At 44.8% G+C, this 14,341-nt stretch overlaps 1 protein-coding gene across 2 annotated transcripts in view; it reads left to right on the forward strand.

The window, feature by feature from the left end:
- Positions 1–4,029: 4,029 nt before the first annotated feature.
- The window catches only part of LOC149328391 (uncharacterized), a 223,805-nt gene continuing 213,493 nt past the window's right edge, over positions 4,030–14,341 (forward strand). For both annotated transcript variants that reach the window (XM_089561824.1, XM_089561825.1), the window contains exon 1: positions 4,030–4,732. The gene's annotated coding sequence lies outside the window, so the exon portion shown is untranslated. The remainder of the gene's footprint in view (positions 4,733–14,341) is intronic.

The following is a 14,341-nucleotide window of genomic DNA, read 5'->3' on the forward strand; positions in this document are numbered from 1 at the left end:
CGCCACAGGACCCACACGGCTGAACAATATTCGAAATGTACGGCTATGAATGATATGTATGGCTACGTTTATCCACGACGGGGTAATGGCGCCTCTCTCACAACACAATAACTGGTCGATCCGTACTAAAAGTTTAATCTTTATGATTATCCCATTTGACAATGTTCAGTCGATTTGAATTCTACAAAATGCCTTTGCCGACATTCGCCCTCTGCCGAAAAAGAAACCTAATTCACAATTACTTTGGGAAGACAGCTTTGTTTTTTTTTTGTAGCAATATTTCGAAGGCCACTATATCTCTCCATATTTAGTCCTCTTTCGCGGGCCGATTTTTTTTCTTTGCTGAACATTCAAATGACAATGCCGTCCAAAGCACACGTGCTTCGCGCCACATATCGACATTTTCAATGCGGAATTCTTTTTAGCGCAACACATAAAGGGTACTAGAAAGGCACCATGTCTTGGCCTTTTTATGTGTTGCGCTGAAAAAAATTCTACCTTGAAAACATGAACCGACTAGGTCCCAAGCTAACGCTGCTGAAATATCCCCATATATAGGCAGAAATTCGTTCATATTCGGTTTCATTACATAAGTGGCCTGCGCTGTTCCCTTCGAGGAGGCGACATAATTTATTTAAACGAAGATGAGCTAGAGGAGCAGTAGGAAAACGTCCATGGATAAAGAAGTTTTCCTCGTAGCCACAGAAACCTTTTCAGCTGGATGGTAGAGAGAGGACCAACTTGACATGAAGAGGCGCGATCGCTATAACATGTAACTATCCACTTTCTGGATTTTTCCGTGGTGTCAGTCCAACATGTTCTTTTAAACTTCGTGTCTCTTATTCTTTGTCAGCTCTATCACCTCCTCTGCATTTATAACGATTCTTCTATATTCCCGAGCACAGGTTATCAAACCAGCGGCTACTTCTGGGTACCCTCCCCGTCTCGCCTCTGACACTTTCTTTCTCTCTCTCCCATAGCTGAGATATGCTATTTTCACATCCGGTAAAGTGGAAACAACAAACAGTTAAGTGGTAATAACAAAATCTACTTGTACAATAGCAGAAGAAAAACGGCGTCGAAGACGGAACAAGGAAGCAACGACCGGTACAGCAGTCTGCCCCGTCTGCTTCGTCGTTCGCGCTGTTTTTCTTGTGTTGCTCATGAAATAACTGGCCCAGCAATCTTCCCTACCACATAGCGAGGGGAAGAGAGACGCTTCATTTGCAGTCCATCACTCGGCTACCGATGTTGATGCCCTGAGGCGGGCTCATCAGAAGCAGTTGGCCTTCCAGCCAATTCAAGCCAATCAGAGCAATCTGGCTGGGACGAGGTGGACGAGTTTGTGGGTGGACTATATATTGGTAACGAAAATGTGCAGCGTTCGTGAGTATGGGGTGAGTTCACGACAGTTAGGGCAGGAGAGTGAGTTGCGGCAGTCGCAAAAGTGACTGCCGGATGGGATGAGGAGGGCATTGAAGTGGATTAGAGTCCAGAAACTTTCCATGTCTGGAGCTCTGCCTGATGAAATCGGGTACAGGCGCTGGCGGTGCCGCATTCAGCGCTTGTCTACCCTGGTTTCTGTCCTCTAGCTGTTTTCGTCTGAGTTGCTTATTTGGCAGTAAGCCCCACTGGACGTAGTGCAAATGTACACGCCACCAATGTTCAATCACTTACAAGCAAATTGGAGCCAGTGAAAACAGTTTCAACAACTGTTTGCAGATTTGTGTAGGCGTCTGTATTTTTCATGTGAGTAGCTTTTGGGGACAAGCAGTGTTGCTATTAAGGGGCGAGCTTGTCACCACTGTCTGCGTTGGCCCAGACGAACTCTGTCGAGAATGTGGATGCGAAGGCATGAGACATCATGAGTAACCTACTTCGGCACTCGTCCCGTCCAGTCAACGAGAGCGCTTCGTCGTGTTTCCCTCTTAGCCACCACGGTTTCATTTAGCCGTCGCTTTTCCCCAACGCTAGGTGTTGCTGCGGTCGCAAATATCTGCATCCACTTGTATTTGATTTCGTGTAATTGCGCCGTTCGTAAGGCAGAATGGCGCTGGTTATCTGGACGTCCAAAGTCGCATCTAAACTTTGTTGAAAAGGACCCAGTAGTGCATTTGTGCGAAAAGATTTTAAACAGATTTTTTTTCCTTCATTCTTCGACGACGCGTGAACGGGGTGCTGTTATGTGATGCTAACAAAGACTTCGTGCATTAGATAGCACACTCAAAATCCGTTTAGGTAAACAAATGTGGCTCTGCTGATACCGCATCATTGTCCTCATACATGGCCACTTTTGTCCAGGTGGTCGTAGTGAGCGTTAAATAAATGATGGTCAATATGCTTAGTTAGGCTTCATTCGAATTAGGTGCGCTATCATTTCGGCTCTGACTTCGGTTCCGGTGTTCAGATTGAGTGTTCACGGATGACAGTTGTTAGGGTAGCGATAATGGGTTAGTACACGTATATGCGGATATGCTCATTCTCTACATTCATAGATCCCTGGGTATCTTCCCATCAATCCTGGCGCAGCGGTGCAGCGGTCAAGCAATGCGCCATTTCCCGTTTATGGTAGGCGTTGTAATGGATGGGTCTTGGGTTGCTTAGGTTTGGTTGTGATCCAGGATGCTCTTCATCAGCAGCCTCTCAAGATTAATTGAGCTGCCGCCTGACAAGGTGCACAGGTGCTCACCTACCCACCACTCCCAACCTGTGGAGTGATATACAGTTGGTTGGCTGTTGCTGCATGACGAGCAGTGAACACCTATTCAGGAATGGTACTTTTGGCACTCTAACCATTTTTTCGTTGTGCTCGTGAACAAGCACGAGCATCACAAGTGGTATTGCAAGCCATTCACGCACTCCATCGCACTGGAAATATATACAGAGTGCGTCACCGGAGTGTAAGGCACTCGAGCAGGGCATTGCACTCCAAACAAAGCGACATCTGTCCGCAGCTGCTAAGTTAGAGACGCAAGGTTACCACGGAAATAGACCCACAAAGATTCACAGGTCAGATGAGAACCACCATTTTGCCCGAAAGCCTTAAGCTACTGCCTATAATTAGTTTTTATTGGCGGGTGCGCACTCTTCCAATGCTTTACACAGGGGGTTACGAAGCTCACATAGCCTCAAATAATACTTGTCATGCAGTGCGCGAAGTTTCTGTGGCGTGCACGCTAGTGGCAGGAACGTTATGGAGCTCTAACTTTTGCAGCACGGAATTTTTATAGTGTTTTACTTTGGCTATGCGAAACAATTTATTGTCCTGTGTCAACCAATGCAATTTTTCCACTTTACGAAGGTAGAAATATGTATACATAATTAACCACATTCGTCTACAGTTACATCGCAAGAAATGATTTCTAAACAGGTTACGCACTTAAGAAATCAGTGGTTCTGGTTCCAGGTTTACGATACGCTTGTATTTCGAGAACTTTTTTCGCACTAAAAGCAATCGACAATACATACGCTAAAGCTGTTTGTGAGATTACGCACTAGCTTATGAAGAACTTTTGAAGCATAAATTTAAATCACGCTTCTCGTAACGCAACCCGTCGGCTGCAGCAGATGTGTTGCATCAGCCAAGAGTTTGCTATCCGGGAAATTTTCCAATTTCTTTCGTCAGTTTATGTCATAATCGTGTCATGTGAAAAGTTCATTGCTCAACTTAGAAGTGAACGTTGCACCACCAAACGATGCGCAATCCTCCGAAGGCAACTTTCAGCAAACGTCGCTGCACACGAGTCCAGCCTAAAGCATTTGTATCCAGCGCCGCGCAGTCGGTGGCTCGTCCTAATCCTTGCAAAGCAATCAAAAAAACCAAAACTGAGGATGCCAATCGAAGGTCCCGAATAAAGCCCCAGAACAAGCGAGTTCCGGACCAGCCCGGGCGTGGAACGTTTCGGCTTGCTGCCAAGGTGGGGCGCAAGCTCCGCGATTCCCTAGGTTCTCGCTCTTTTCGCTGCCATCTTTTCCCTAGGCTTGCGCGAGCGCTCCCCAGGTTCAGAACCCCGGCCGGCCGGCGTCTCTCAGTCGCCTGTTGCTAGGCCTGCCAGCCGGGGTCGCGACTTGGCCGCGCGTCGCCGCTTGGGCGGCGGTGCTTCGTCCCACCTTTGTTTTTGTTGTTCCTTCTTTTGTTTGGACGTTCGTTTCTTCGGGGCGCCAGCGAGGTCCGTTTCTCAATATCTGCGACGCCGTCGATTTCACTCTTTCTCTCTCTCTCTCTCTCTCCTGGCGAGAAAGCAAAAACAGTTCGACCCACAAAGCTGTTTTCTGCCACAGCGAGCGGGCTGGTGTCGTCTGCTGCGCCGTGCCACTCTGCTGCGCGTCGTCTGCTTGCAGTCGCGGCAGGGAAACAACAAGAAAGAAAGGAAGTCAGTTGTCGCATGAGAAGAGGCTGGAGAAAGGCGTTTTCCCGAACCGGTGACGTGACGACGGATGGTGTGACCTGAAGTTTCCGTGCCATGCTTTTGGTGCTTTGTTTACGCGGGTGTTATCCCTGAAAGACTGCGACGAAAGTTTTTGATCGTTTCTTTTTGTTAGTGAGTAGCCTCCTGTCTACGATTGGGTGAACAGCGACACATTGTGCAGTGTAGTGATTCTTGGCGCGACTGAAGTTTTGCGAGTTGATAAAGGTGCGCGCATCGGTCAAGTGTGGATTACTGCCGTGGATTTGGACGGCCGGTCTCAAGTGAGATTTCCCGTCGTGCCCGCCAACCTCCTCAGAACACAGGTAAGTTTTTGCGTGCCACGCGGTTTTTTTTTATAAAAGTATAATCACTGCGAAAAATTGAGATTAAGGCAGCAACTTTTTTTTGCTGCGCCTGTTGACATCCTTCTATGATAATATTGAATTCATTTTTCAATAATTTTTCATTCCACGGGGATATTGCAGTGGGATGTATGAACAATATTACGCGTCAATTTTCCGAGAAACGCCTTTCTGAGACTTAGCGCACGTCTGCTTTGAACAATGTACGTTGTCAACCCACTTACATGTGAAATATGCTGCTGAGTGCTTTATTCTCACGAAGAATATTTTTCTGACGCATTGTTCAAGCAAGGACGTCCAACTATACTCTCCGCACCCAAGAGCCGTAAATCGCAACACAGACCCTATCGCATTAGCTAATTAAACAAACTTAGCATTGTTCGTTTAGAAATTAGTGCTAAAGAGCAGGAATATTTCCACACCTTGATTATTTTCTGAACTATATCAAGAAAACAAAACGTTCGTCATTTAAAGGTAGGGAAGTAATGCGGACTGCGATGAGAAAGATTATTCCAAGAGAATGCGAAACCCGTGCATTCCAACTTTACACTAGCATTTAATGCAACACGAATCGGCTAGAGCACAGCAATACCAATCACTAGGGGCATTTTCGCACCTCTATAAATCGGTGTAAATGCGGCTCGTATTTGATCCAAGTGGTGTCTAAGGTAAACTATTCTTTTGTCTGTGAAATCCAACATATTGAGTAAAAGAACAGCACGTGGTTGCTATTAGCCGCTGTTGCACTTATTACATAAATCCGCCTTATTTCTTTTTCGCAGAGTTCACATATCGTAGCTGCCATCCGTATAGTACAGACTATAGTCTTTGTCTGCGGCAAGTAATACCTCACGGAGCTCATTGGCTTTTGGCATGCGAATATTCATGGGGCATGGAGTTTTTCGCATGTAGTTACATTTAGTACTCGCCTTCTTCCATCGGGCGCCGCTGAAGGAAAGATGTCGGCATTGAGTATTCGAATTCGTATATCGACATCGAGTATCGGGCCGTTTGTGGCTGCATTTTTCATCGTAGCTCAGCAATTTTTTCTCATGGTAACCCTCTCATGGTAACTGATTCGGTGCTTCCTTGCATAGCGCGCTTCAAGCATTGATGTATATCTATCACTACTGAGCATCCGATGTTGAGTACGCAACACCCTGTTTATGTACACTTAGTCTTACTCGCAAAGTGAACCTCATACAATCCATGGTCCTGACACTCAGTTCACGTGGCGATCTAGTAATTCATCTGTAGTCCTCTTGATTTCGTTGGACGGAACTCACTGACGTAGTCCTTAAAGAAATTAGGTTACTTCTCCAGTCTCCTGTCCGGTCCAGGGGTGCTAGCCAGCTGCGTCTACAGATTGCGTGGATCGCGCAATTACCGCTTCTTGTAGTGTGTTTCCCACTCTGTTTTGCCAGGTTCATTGCACCGCCTGGTTTTCAGATAATGGTACCTTTTCACCTAGCGTAAATTCATTACTGTAAAGCCTGCCTTCTGAGTTTGTGGCTGGCCTTGTTACTTTGGGGAATATTGGCTTATTTGCTTATTGGGGTTTAACGTCCCAAAGCGACTGAGGCTATGAGAGACGCCGTAGTGAAGGGCTCCGGAAATTTCGACCACCTGGGGTTCTTTAACGTGCACTGACATCGCACAGTACACGGGCCTCTAGAATTTCGCCTTCAAGAAATTCAGCCGCCGCGGCCGGGATCGAACCCGCGTCTTTCGGGTGAGCAGCCGAGCGCCGTAACCACTGAGCCACCGCGGCGGGGCACTTTGGGGAATAATACACAGGATATAAGTAAACATGAAATCCTAAAGCTCCGCTAAATTTTTTTTTATTCCTCCCCTTTCCATTCCACCCTCTCAGTGCATCACTGAGGCCTCGGCATCAAGCCGACGCGGTGATATCGCGAAGTGATGCTCCTACCGCGAGCGCAGTGAAAGTAGAGGAATTTTATATTAAAAAATTACAAACACCCTTATCTTACTTAAGCAGCTATCGCTTTCCAAAGCGTAAGGCTGATGTATCAACTAGAACCAGTAGTTGCTCTAGTTACTTAACAATGCAGCCTTACTGAAGCGTGAAGGAGCTCTCTTGTATGGCTGGCGACATCTTATGTGGATGGCTTCCTTCAAACTCTGTTCTTTTATTCTTCCTTTCTCAAAGCGCAGTACCAAATCTGTGGACAGTGCAAGTTCTCGCTAATTATTTTTTTTAGTATAGAACACGATTATTATGTTTTCAACGACACCTCAGAGTGTACACTCACTGTAAAAAAAAATCTTTCAAAATGACGGGAAATATGTGGGCAGCCCTACTTCCAAGCATCTAACCGTCAAAATGACTGCCGGCCGTCATTTTCAAATGACGGTGTTTTTTATCATTTTGACGTCTTGCTTTTCAACTAGGAGTACAATTGAGCCTTCAATATAACGGCCTCACGTCTTTTCATATTGCAGCATGGCGTCATTTAAACGATTCGTTGTCAATATGACGGCATGGCGTTTTTTCATTGTACTGTGTGGCATCATTTAAACGACATTTTCAATCTGAAATACATTTAGGTTGTAAATATGACAGCCTGAGGTCTTTTCATGTACACTGTGGCATCAATTCTGGACGGCAGGCACCAAATTTAAGTTGCGCTTCTTCTTGTAAGCGATGAGTTACACATTAAAATACAGAGATCAATGTATCACGATCCATGTATAACCACAATTTATAAGGTAATTTCTGGATGTCTTTCGGCTTCACCAGCCAAGAAACTTCTGTGATTTGTATTTGTTTTAACGCCTCGTGAGGCAAGAATCAAACTACACTATAATGGCTGACACATACTGTTCGTTCGCGGAGATATGACAACAAATGATGTATCAGCATTTATATTACTTTTTCATGCCTCACGCGACCTAAACACCTTCTGCACATCACAGTAATCAGTCGGCTGATGAAACCGAAACAGTAACAAGAAATTTAATTATAAACGATTTTGCTGTCATAGCTAAATACCATGTAGTGATACATTCATTCTAATCGGTTACACATTATTTTAAAAATGAAAACACGCCAGGAAAAATTTCTCTATACTTAAAATTTTTCTTCGTTAATCTCAACACATTTAGCCTAATACGACCGCCTGGGTGTTTTTTCTACAGTTCATCTATAATTCTGTACAGTTCCGGTCCATATTTGTGTATATGCTATAGGGCTTAAGCAAGGTCAAGCTGGTGTTCATCGTTCTTGAAACGACCTCAACTGTTGCTCCTGTCGGTCGTTTGAATTTTCTCTTGCTCCTTGATCAAGGCTTCCCAGAATACTGGAAGTCGTTATATTTCTGAAGCCAAAATTTTTTGTATTATGAAATATCTTATGAAAGATGCTGCAAAAATTGATATCTTTTGAAGGCATTTATTGCTCATAAGTGGTTTGTTAGTTGCCGAAATACAAAAAGTAACGTTAAACTCGCAGCTCCTATGTCGCCTTAGGTGCTTCCTCTCAATAACATGCATGGACCCTGGCATCTGAAAAACAGAACATAACGTATAGCCTGGTTAGATACAAGGATGACAAAGAATATGCACAAAATTGTACAATATGAAGCCACGAGAAAAGAGCCACACCAAAGCAGAAACTTACAAGGAACAATTTTGTTGGCATCATTAAATACCTGTATATGAAATGAAAACACAATTCTCTTTCCTATAAAAGAGACATAGCGCATCTGTCTAATTTTCATTTATGAACTGTGTGGTGTTTTAACTACCTTGCACGACAATGAATTCTAACCTGCCTCTGGCATCGTGGCGTGCAAGGCAGGGGCTTCGTCAAGTTGCGACGACAGCCCACCGCTGAACTATATCGCAGCTTGCGGAAAAATTTTACACTGTCAGTTCGAAAGGTGTACTGACTTCCTTGTTCCCTTATTCCATCGTACTTTTGTCCATGTAACCATTCAGGCTATATACACGACATTATCTTTACATTTACCACTTGAAACCAACATAAGCACTCTACTTTAATTAGTCAATAGACTTATTTTGAATGATCTTCACGTAAAAGACAAAAAATATGCTTAAAGTGGACTTTATTTCCTAAAACTTAACATACGGTATGGCTGCCTCAAGGGAGGTACGCATCACATTTCCGCAAGGCAAAACTTTTATCAGCAGGCAACCTCATATAAACCATTTTAGGCAGTCTTAAGAGGGCAGGTCTGGAAGTGGAAGGCATTTGAAGCATCTCTTTCAACTGGACAACTCTGGCAGATCAATGCATCATTCTGGAGGAAAGCACTTGTGACCATCCCAAGGTGTGCAACACATATACTGACAGAGTTACGGATTTCTTGCTTCAAGTGTGAGCGAGCAGCACAGCTGACCAAAAATATATTTAATTACATAAATAATTATAAAAGGTGTTTTCTGCAATGTCGTGAAAACAGAGACACAGGACCAGATGTAGTCGCACACACTTTTTGGCGGACTTACAAATGATTTATTTTTGGCTCGTCCACGCACTTGATGCCATTTTCTGGCACAAGCGTTCATGCAAGTGAAAAAATCAAGTCCGGTCATCTTCCCATCTCCGGCAAAAAGCAACCACTCTATCTCTATGCTAAAGACAGATGGCTCGCTTATGTAGGACCGCTCATTCTTTTTGATTAAAGATTCAGACGTTTTACTGCAACAAAAACGTCTGAAGCATATTTTTGGGCTTTTCAATCACAAATATGCGGGAGCTTTTTGCCTTCAGTTTGCTAACATGGTAACCGTCCGTAATCCTGTTTGTTGTATATTGCAACAAACCCTTGTAACAAACGGCTCTCCTTCTACACAGCAGAAAAATGAAGGTTTGCTCATGCAGTTTAAATGTTTATTCGTAGTCACTAGAGCGCATGTGTGTTTTCGTACAAGGACATCATGTTGTGTTCCCTCCAAAAACGTGGACAATATGTTTCGCATCTTTCCTTTTCTTTCCATTTATGCGAGGCGTACTGCAACAAAGGGAAGCTCTCAAGCTCACCGCCGAATCCCTTTGCGCAACAAAGCGAACTTGGAGAAGGCCCTCCGGCGCCGGCGTCTTTTGAGGCGTGAGTCACAAAATGGACGCTCTGTCGGCACCGCCTCGCTTTAGAGGTACTGCTCTGTTCCGATTTCGATGAAAGCCATGATTATGTGCGGTACGTTTAATTTTAAATAAAAATCCTCTTACAGTAAGGGTACTTTGGATTATTAATAGCTGTGTGTGTGCGATGAAGTGCGTCTCAGCTTTACAATCTTAATGCTTCTTAGGCAGTATCGAGAGGACACTTTTAGAGCTTCTCATTAAAGGATCAATTAAATAACGCTGCATGAAACAATTTTTATGCTTTCATAAATTAGGCTTCTGTCTGTTTTCAACGAAAAGTGGTTAAAGGCAAGTAAGTATGCTAGGTGAGAAATGTAACAAAGGGTCGAAAGGAGGAAACCGTACAGCCAAGCCTGAAATCACTTGATTAAATACATGAATTAACTTGGTTCACCTATATAAAACAACGCAGGCTCAAAATGCAGCGCTGAAATTCCATTCAAGTCTTTATACCAGCACGTCGGCCTGCTCGTCGAATTCACGTAACTGTCTGTGAGACCTGTATCGGTGAAATAAAATGACGACCATGATACCAGGAGCATTGACTGGAGAGCCAAATGCGACAGGGGTATAGTCAAATAGCTTCAGTGCATTGTCAGTTACACTATTCCCTGGCAATTGAAAAAAACATCAGTCGCCGTAAAACTGATGGTCTCCAGAATAAAAGCACATAGACGTGTTTTCCATTCCAGAACACCGATTAGACCCTCCTAACATAAAGAATTATGATTGCATATTAGTCCGGTGATTCGAGCCACTCTTTCATGAGACACGACAAAAACTGCTGTTACTGCTCTCATCACGTTAGAGCAGGAGCAAAGCGTTCAGCGTAACAAAGAAAACCGCATACTTAGTCAACAGAAAAAAACTAAGGAAACAAAAAAAAAACTGTCGACACGGATTGTAGCACCTTCCAACGAATGTAGTTTACTCGGCCGCCCTCTTTTCCTTAATAAAAATCAATTTCCTCTGCTGCAATTCGGCTTTCGCGAGAGGGTATGGGCAAACCGCTGACGCCAGACGCCCCTAATCAATGGCTGATGAGCGAATAAGGGTTTACAGGGACGGAGCAAGCGCGTAATGGATGGCCAAGTATCGGGCCGCGCCCCATCTCGTTTGGCTCGGTGAGATATGACATCGCTTGACGCTACCCAGCGCAGCGGAAAAAAGGGAGGCGGGTGGTGGGGGAGAGACCGTGCACAGGCGTGAGGTCACGATGCATTTGGGTCTAGGGTCTGCTCATTAACTATGGGCCGTTAGGGGATGCCATTGTGTGATGCGCCCGACTTGCCCCCGAAGTGGGCATTCGTGTCGGCCGTGCATAGGCACGGAGGCGGCCAAATGAGTGTTTGATGGAGTCGGCCGGCCACAATAGACTCCCTCTGCACGGTGTCTTTTTCATTAGGCTCTGCTTGCTGGACGACATTCATTGCTTCATTTTCAGGCTCCCGTAGAGCCAATGAAAGCGATGAAATCTACCTCTATTGTCTTTTCGTTGAGGGAAATGATGTATAGGACAAGCGATGTTAGAGCAGAGAGTCATGTTTGCTAGTTTTATTACTTAATGGGAAAAAGTGGCAGTTAACAAGTTCGCAAAAAGGGCTTAAAAATGAAGAAACCCAAATTCTTTGACCAGAAGTTGTAGGTTTCCTGCTCTAAATGTACTGAATTTTTATTTTTATTTTGCTATCACCACTCAGCCGCGAAGTCATCGTAACTTTGTACGCCGTACACGAGCTCTCCCCATTATATGTTTTTTTACGCTATGATAAAAAAACGCAATACACGTAAATGTAACTAATAAAGCAATTGAATCTCGTGGCGGAGTTGTTCTGAGGAGCTTTAATACTGGTTCCAGAAAGTTCACAGTGCGAGCCGATGGCTGTGTGGACATCTGCATTGTCCATGGCAATCTGTGAAACTTAGTGTATTATCACTTCCTCACCTTCCGTTTGCACTCTACATTTTCTGTGCACGTTAAAGAACCCCAGGTGGTCGAAATTTCCGGAGCCCTCCACTACGGCGTCTCTCATAGCCTTAGTCGCTTTGGGACGTTAAACCCCATAAAACTAAAACCAAACCAATCTACATTTTCCTTTCCTTCACTTTCCCTAGTCTGCAGAAGCAGGTCAGGGTCACTCTTCCCCAGGCTCGAATCTGCTCGAATCTTGGCTCGAATTACTGTTTCTCACTTGCTTTTTTACCCTTTGTTGTTATTTCCTCTCGCGCACGGATTTTGACAGCCCTCCGTTTCCATCTGTACGGGTGCCCGGTCATCAGGCGGGAAAACTTTTCTGATGTTTAGACCTTTGCTTATGCAATCTTACGCCATCATGGCTAACATCGACGGTTGGCGTCGTTACAACGAATCATTGGACTCCGGGCTGCAAATCCATCCCGTCACGCAGCGTTTAGATGACTGACTACTTTTTCCGAGTGGCCATGTTTAACTACCAGGTATCTTCGCAAGAAGTAACCAAACAAAGGAATTTAGACAGATAGAAAAAGATTTCCAAAAGAAACTACCTGGTGCCATAAGAGATGATTGTAGGCCAGCCGTCATTCAATCCTATCGAAACTCTTGCAAGGGTGTCTGACATCGGGTTTATCAATCGGTCCTCTGACCAGACCGGGGAGTCCGGACTACTCAGCGCAGCAAACTAACACTTTGGCGTAGAGAGTAAAGGCATTCGCAAGATCGCCATGCCACACGTGCGGTGCGGAGGAGGTCCTGAAAACTGTAGCATTATTTCCATGTTACTGAGGACACACGTTACAAAAATCGTGAAAGAAGCCGTTCAAAATGTATTTCAAAAGCTGCGGTTTGGATGTGCGTTTTACGAATGCAAAACCGGAACCATTCTCAGTTCCATAATAGCGCCAGCATCATAGCCTTCTGCGGCAGTTTCGAGCTATGCAAAGCCGGTTAGATTGGGCCAGTCGCTTTTTGTTATGCAGTAAATGGGACAAACTTTCATTATTGGTAATGCCAGGTGCTAGCATGCAACTTGAATCTTGCAGTCTTGCATCGTTTAGCTATTCAAGAAACGTCGATAGGACGACTTAGGAGGAAAACGGCAGAGAATAGTGATGCGAAAACCACAAACTGACGGCCAAATATGCATATGCAGGCACTTCTCAATGAAAACAAAAAAAAAACGCTCAAAATTCACATGCAATCTGACATCCCCTTAATATTTCTGTTTCTTCGTGCAGTGCCCCTCTACAGTTGATCCCAAGAATTGATTTTCAATTGATAATTTCTCTCTGGGTATCCTGTGTCATTTAAAGCTATAGTCCTGTCAAAATTTGTTGAACGTCGCAAGGATGTAAGGCCATGAAAGAAAGCTGTTAGATCAGTTTGAACTGGGGTGGTATTCAGCCGGTGTCGCCTTTTGCGACATGTCGCATTCGCTCTTCGCTGATTGGCTCGAGCCGCGGTGACGGCGGCGTGACGACACGGACCCGCCTTCCTGCTACGTCATCGTGACGTCGCCCCAATTTACTACGCTTAGTCGAACAACGGAATGCGCTGAAGCGATTCGCGCGGGCGACGGGCTACCGTTAGCGTACGAACGCAATCGGCAGTTGCGGCTTTTGTGCCCTTGGCGTGAAAACATGGCGACGTCCTTTCAAGCGAGAGCCGCCCGCTTCAGCCCATTCAGCAGTCCTTGCGATTCCGGTCGGCATGTTTACCGGCAACTACTGGTGTTGTTACTTTTCGCTATGACTTACCTTGCTTCGACGATAAAGTTTAAGCTGCAATTCAGCCTAGTTTTTTAGATACGCTCTCGATTCTGGAGTGCGCAAGCCTAATGGGACCTCCAGCTACACTGCTACCGTCTGCAACTGCCCGAAACGCAGCCGAAACCTAGCACAACCGTCCGGAACGAAAGAAAAATAGATTTTTAGCTTTTTCGCGGTGTTTTATAGACTTAAATGAAGTAAAGCGAGTTTATATTAAATTTGCAAATGTTTTTTTGAACATTAGACGTCATGTGATGGCAAATATTCTTGCTATAAACGATACGAAACTACTGCTGCTAGTGAATCAGCAGTGGTAAATTGTCGCTTCTCGGAGTGAATGAATGCACCGCAGACGAAAGTGTCGGCGGCTTTTTCCGTTTCTTCGAGCATCTGTAAGCACTTTTCTAGGCCCCGCCCATATGCGACATGTCGCAAAAGGCGACACCGGCAGAATACCACCCCCGATGTTAGCGCAAAAGCTTTTTTTAATGGGTTGTAAGCCAAATCCGGAACCAAAAGCCAAGGATGCACTGCATCTCAGTATATAATGCATAGCTATATATTAAAGTTTTTTGCCCACATTATATAAACAGGAAACTATTTAATGTCCTACACATTGCCAACTATATACCTCAAAGCAATGGGAGAAAACTGGCTTTGGCTCCTGTATTCATTGCGGTCTACCTTTC

This window comes from Amblyomma mixtum, chromosome 9 (assembly GCF_055824585.1).
Source record: "Amblyomma mixtum isolate Tamu chromosome 9, ASM5582458v1, whole genome shotgun sequence".
In the NCBI taxonomy this organism is placed as follows: domain Eukaryota; kingdom Metazoa; phylum Arthropoda; class Arachnida; order Ixodida; family Ixodidae; genus Amblyomma; species Amblyomma mixtum.